Source organism: Styela clava, chromosome 7 (assembly GCF_964204865.1).
Source record: "Styela clava chromosome 7, kaStyClav1.hap1.2, whole genome shotgun sequence".
Lineage (NCBI taxonomy): Eukaryota > Metazoa > Chordata > Ascidiacea > Stolidobranchia > Styelidae > Styela > Styela clava.
The window spans coordinates 290929-296928 of NC_135256.1; positions in this window are offsets into that span (position 1 = coordinate 290929).

Here is a 6000-nt window from a genome sequence, read left to right on the forward strand (position 1 = left end):
CTAAATATCTTAAGCAAGCCTAAATTAACAGAATTAAAACCCTACAATTTGCAAAACAATGCCGTAAAGCAACCACAGAAGCTAACAAAGAAATTCATGAGACCAGGCCTCATCGCACTACCCCAGTGGCGGCGTGTGGTCATTTTGACAACCGGGGCAAGCTACTGCGGGACCAAGTCACCCCCATCTACGGGGACAGGATGAGCGCTGTAAGTTCTCCCATCATTTTATGAGTATAAAAACCATTCCATCGGTAACAACCAATCGGCAAAAGCGACAATTTTTAACGATAAGAAAGTGTCTTTAAAACCGGTCCAAGTCAAGGGATTATTAATAAATATAGACATAGTTTATTTTGAAACCTCTTTCAAAAGGAAAGGCAATACTTACCCAGATAAATACAATGACATATTAACAGAAACTTCGGGAAAGCAGACCAAACCTAAAATAAGGTTTAAAACGTTACTATGAAGAAAGGAAAGGTAATGCAAAGATAAGGACATGCGTTGCTCACTCATAGATATATATGCTGCTAGACTTCTACTGCTTGAACATATATGCAACACGCCGCGGTTTCTTGGAAGCAAAATGCTCAATAACGCGCTGACTAAAGTCACGCATCCCAGAAATAACGTCTGTGAATGGATAAAACAGCCAAGGAATTTAATCTATCTTGCTTCATTGTGTTTTTGAGATACGTTTTAATACGCTTCAGCGTGCTGAATGTTCGCTCTGCGTCGGCGGAAGAAATAGGCGTCGTCAAAATGATGTCCAGAAATTTTGCAGACGCCGCAAAGGTAGTTACTAGAGTGTTATCTATGAGGAACCCATAGAGCGCGCAAGTTGATGTGATGTTCAAAAAAGTTTGATTGGTGTATATACATCGCAATTCATTTTCCAATTTACCCACTTTTATCATGGGGTAAAATTTGGAGACAGTAGCCAACAAATGGATCGGAAATTGACGTGCAAATTTTGAAAAATTTTTGGGGTTCATCAAAGAGAACGCGGCAAGGTGTTCAGTGCGCAGACGATCGCCTATTTGATTCACCAGAATGTCACAGCATTCCTTTGCAGACAAAATCAAACGCTGCGTTCTTTGCCCGCGGCGTAAAGAAGCACTCCATGTGTCGTCGTATTTTATTGTTTCCCGGATACGAGATACAGCATCGCAGAAGTCTGAAATACACGACTGCACAGACGCTCCATCCATTAGCCTTGACTGCAATGCGCCGTATAATACATCCACGTGATAGAATATTGGGGAGAAAAAAGCGAGAAAAAATGAAAACTCACCATCTTCTAGCAGACGCTTTAGACCTGCCGCCTCCCTCACAGAGCGTTCGTCCCAAACCGGAGAGCTATGAATGCCATTGAAACACTCAATGAGCTCAGACCAATTCGGACACGCCCTGCACCAAGCGTGATTGGAAGTTCCAACGTGTTGGTGCACAAGCTGGGAGACGGCGGCTACATATCTGGCGAAGGAGGTCAGAGTGCTTCGGCGAAACGGAAAAAAATGAAGAAAACCCCGAAACATTTGCAAAAAATATACGGACGAGAGGGGTATCAAGACACATATTTTTAATAACGAGGTTAAATTGGTGTGCATAACAATGTAAAAAATGCGCATGAGGAAAATCTTCTTCTATATAAACTTGAACACCATGTTTCGACCCACTCATGACTGCCGCGCCGTCATAAGTTTGAGCTATCAATTTTGACTTCGCGTTGTAAGGCTGTAACACTTCTTTCAGTACAGCCGATATCCCGCAAGCCGTGCGATCAACGATTGGTACAAAGCTGTGAAATCTCTCGGTAGGTTTACCATCTTTCACAAACCGAAAATCACAGCCAGTTGGGAAACGCACGTGATGTCAGTTGTCTCGTCAGACTGAATCGAAAGGAACTGGCAATTCTCAATTTCCAGAGCCAAATGTTGTAAATAAATTTTATACAGTGAGTCGAGCAAATCATTTTGGATATCCTTAGATGTCCCTTTCGAAACAGTTGCGGCATCAAGATGATCTCTCAATACTGTATCTAGGGATGCGGTGTATTCAACCATATCCAAAAATACCCCTCTATTAGAAGAGCCAGCCCGTTCATCGTGCCCACGGAGGGACAGCTCGTGACAACCAATCAACTTCAAAACATCTATCAATCCTTGCAACTCTTCTATCAGTACTCTTTCCACATTTAGTTGAGGGTTCGGTACCTTGATTTGTGCAAACTTGCGACTCTTCTATGAGTACTCTTTCCACATTTAGTTAATTGCGTGGAACCTTGCTTTGAGCAAACTTGCAACTCTTCTATCAGTACTCTTTCCACATTTAGTTGAGGTTTCGGTACTTTTGTTTGTGCAATCTTGCAACTCTTCTATCAGTACTCTTCAAACTTTAGTTGAGGGCTTGGGGACCTTGCTTTGAGCAAACTTACAACTCTCTCATCAGGACTCTTCAACCTTTAGTTGAAGCGTCGGGACCTTGCTTTGAGCGAACTTACAACTCTTCTATCAGTGCTCTTTCGCCTTTAGTTAAGGGATCGGGGCCTTGCTTTAAGCAAACTTACAATTATTCTTTCAGTACTTTTTCCACTTTTAGTTGATGGATCGGGACCTTGCTTTGAGCAAACTTGCAATTCTTCTATCATTACTCTTTCCACTTTTAGTTGAGGGCTTGGGGGCCTTGCATTGAGCAAACTTGCAACTCTTCTATCAGTACTCCTCAACCTTTAGTTGAGGGCTTGGGAACCTTGCTTTGAGCAAACTCGCAATTCTTCTATCAGTACTCTTTCCACATTTAGTTGAGTGCGTGGGACCTTGCTTTGAGCAAACTTGCAACTCTTCTATCAGTACTCTTTCCACATTTAGTTGAGGGCTCGGGTCCTTGCTTTGTGCAAATTTGCAACTCTTTTATCAGTACACTCTCATTGTGCAATCTTGCAACTCTTCTATCAGTACTCTTCAAACTTTAGTTGAGGGCTTGGGGACCTTGCTTTGAGCAAACTTACAACTCTCTCATCAGGACTCTTCAACCTTTGGTTGAAGCCTCGGGACCTTGCTTTGAGCGAACTTACAACTCTTCTATCAGTGCTCTTTCGCCTTTAGTTAAGGGATCGGGGCCTTGCTTTAAGCAAACTTACAATTCTTCTTTCAGTACTTTTTCCACTTTTAGTTGAGGGATCGGGACCTTGCTTTGAGCAAACTTGCAATTCTTCTATCATTACTCTTTCCACTTTTAGTTGAGGGCTTGGGGGCCTTTCTTTGAGCAAACTTGCAACTCTTCTATCAGTACTCTTTCCACATTTAGTTAAGTGCGTGAGACCTTGCTTTGAGCAAACTTGCAACTCTTCTATCAGTACTCTTTCCACATTTAGTTGAGGTTTCGGTACTTTTGTTTGTGCAATCTTGCAACTCTTCTATCAGTACTCTTCAAACTTTAGTTGAGGGCTTGGGGACCTTGCTTTGAGCAAACTCATAACTCTCTCATCAGGACTCTTCAACCTTTAGTTGAAGCGTCGGGACCTTGCTTTGAGCGAACTTACAACTCTTCTATCAGTGCTCTTTTGCCTTTAGTTAAGGGATCGGGGGCTTGCTTTAAGCAAACTTACAATTCTTTTTTCAGTACTTTTTCCACTTTTAGTTGATGGATCGGGACCTTGCTTTGAGCAAACTTGCAATTCTTCTATCATTACTCTTTCCACTTTTAGTTGAGGGCTTGGGGGCCTTGCATTGAGCAAACTTGCAACTCTTCTATCAATACTCTTCAACCTTTAGTTGAGGGCTTGGGAACCTTGCTTTGAGCAAACTTGCAACTCTTCTATCAGTACTCTTTCCACATTTAGTTGAGTGCGTGGGTCTTTGCTTTGAGCAACTTGCAACTCTTCTATCAGTACTCTTTCCACATTTAGTTGAGGGCTCGGGACCTTGCTTTGAGCAATATTGCAATTCTTCTATCAGTACTCTTTCCACTTTTAGTTGAGTGCGTGGGTCTTTGCTTTGAGCAACTTGCAACTCTTCTATCAGTACTCTTTCCACATTTAGTTCAGGGCTCGGGACCTTGCTTTGAGCAAACTTGCAATTCTTCTATCAGTACTCTTTCCACTTTTAGTTGAGGGCTTGGGGGCCTTGCATTGAGCAAACTTGCAACTCTTCTATCAGTACTCTTCAATCTTTAGTTGAGGGCTTGGGAACCTTGCTTTGAGCAAACTCGCAATTCTTCTATCAGTACTCTTTCCACATTTAGTTAAGTGCGTGGGACCTTGCTTTGAGCAAACTTGCAACTCTTCTATCAGTACTCTTTCCACTTTTAGTTGAGGGCTTGGGGGCCTTGCATTGAGCAAACTTGCAACTCTTCTATCAGTACTCTTCAATCTTTAGTTGAGGGCTTGGGAACCTTGCTTTGAGCAAACTTGCAACTCTTCTATCAGTACTCTTTCCACATTTAGTTGAGGTTTCGGTACTTTTGTTTGTGCAATCTTGCAACTCTTCTATCAGTACTCCTCAAACTTTAGTTGAGGGCTTGGGGACCTTGCTTTGAGCAAACTTACAACTCTCTCATCAGGACTCTTCAACCTTTGGTTGAAGCCTCGGGACCTTGCTTTGAGCAAACTTACAACTCTTCTATCAGTGCTCTTTCGCCTTTAGTTAAGGGATCGGGGCCTTGCTTTAAGCAAACTTACAATTCTTCTTTCAGTACTTTTTCCACTTTTAGTTGAGGGATCGGGACCTTGCTTTGAGCAAACTTGCAATTCTTCTATCATTACTCTTTCCACTTTTAGTTGAGGGCTTGGGGGCCTTTCTTTGAGCAAACTTGCAACTCTTCTATCAGTACTCTTCAACCTTTAGTTGAGGGCTTGGGAACCTTGCTTTGAGCAAACTCGCAATTCTTCTATCAGTACTCTTTCCACATTTAGTTAAGTGCGTGGGACCTTGCTTTGAGCAAACTTGCAATTCTTCTATCAGTACTCTTTCCACTTTTAGTTGAGGGCTTGGGGGCCTTGCATTGTGCAAACTTGCAACTCTTCTATCAGTACTCTTCAACCTTTAGTTGATGGATCGGGACCTTGCTTTGAGCAAACTTGCAATTCTTCTATCAGTACTCTTTCCACTTTTAGTTGAGGGCTTGGGGGCCTTGCATTGAGCAAACTTGCAACTCTTCTATCAGTACTCTTCAATCTTTAGTTGAGGGCTTGGGAACCTTGCTTTGAGCAAACTCGCAATTCTTCTATCAGTACTCTTTCCACATTTAGTTAAGTGCGTGGGACCTTGCTTTGAGCAAACTTGCAACTCTTCTATCAGTACTCTTTCCACATTTAGTTGAGGTTTCGGTACTTTTGTTTGTGCAATCTTGCAACTCTTCTATCAGTACTCTTCAAACTTTAGTTGAGGGCTTGGGGACCTTGCTTTGAGCAAACTTACAACTCTCTCATCAGGACTCTTCGAACTTTAGTTGAAGCCTCGGGACCTTGCTTTGAGCAAACATTTCAATTCTTCTATCATTACTTTTTCCACTTTTAGTTGAGGGCCTGGGGGCCTTGCATTGAGCAAACTTGCAACTCTTCTATCAGTACTCTTCAACCTTTAGTTGAGGGCTTGGGAACCTTGCTTTGAGCAAACTCGCAATTCTTCTATCAGTACTCTTTCCACATTTAGTTGAGTGCTTGGGACCTTGCTTTGAGCAAACTTGCAACTCTTCTATCAGTACTCTTTCCACATTTAGTTGAGGGCTCGGGTCCTTGCTTTGTGCAAATTTGCAACTCTTTTATCAGTACACTCTCATCTTTAATTGAGGGCTCAGGACCATGCTTGGAGCAAACGTGCAACTCTTCTATCAGTACTCTTTCCACATTTAGTTGAGGTTTCGGTACTTTTGTTTGTGCAATCTTGCAACTCTTCTATCAGTACTCTTCAAACTTTAGTTGAGGGCTTGGGGACCTTGCTTTGAGCAAATTTACAACTTTTCTATCAGTGCTCTTTCGCCTTTAGTTAAGGGATCG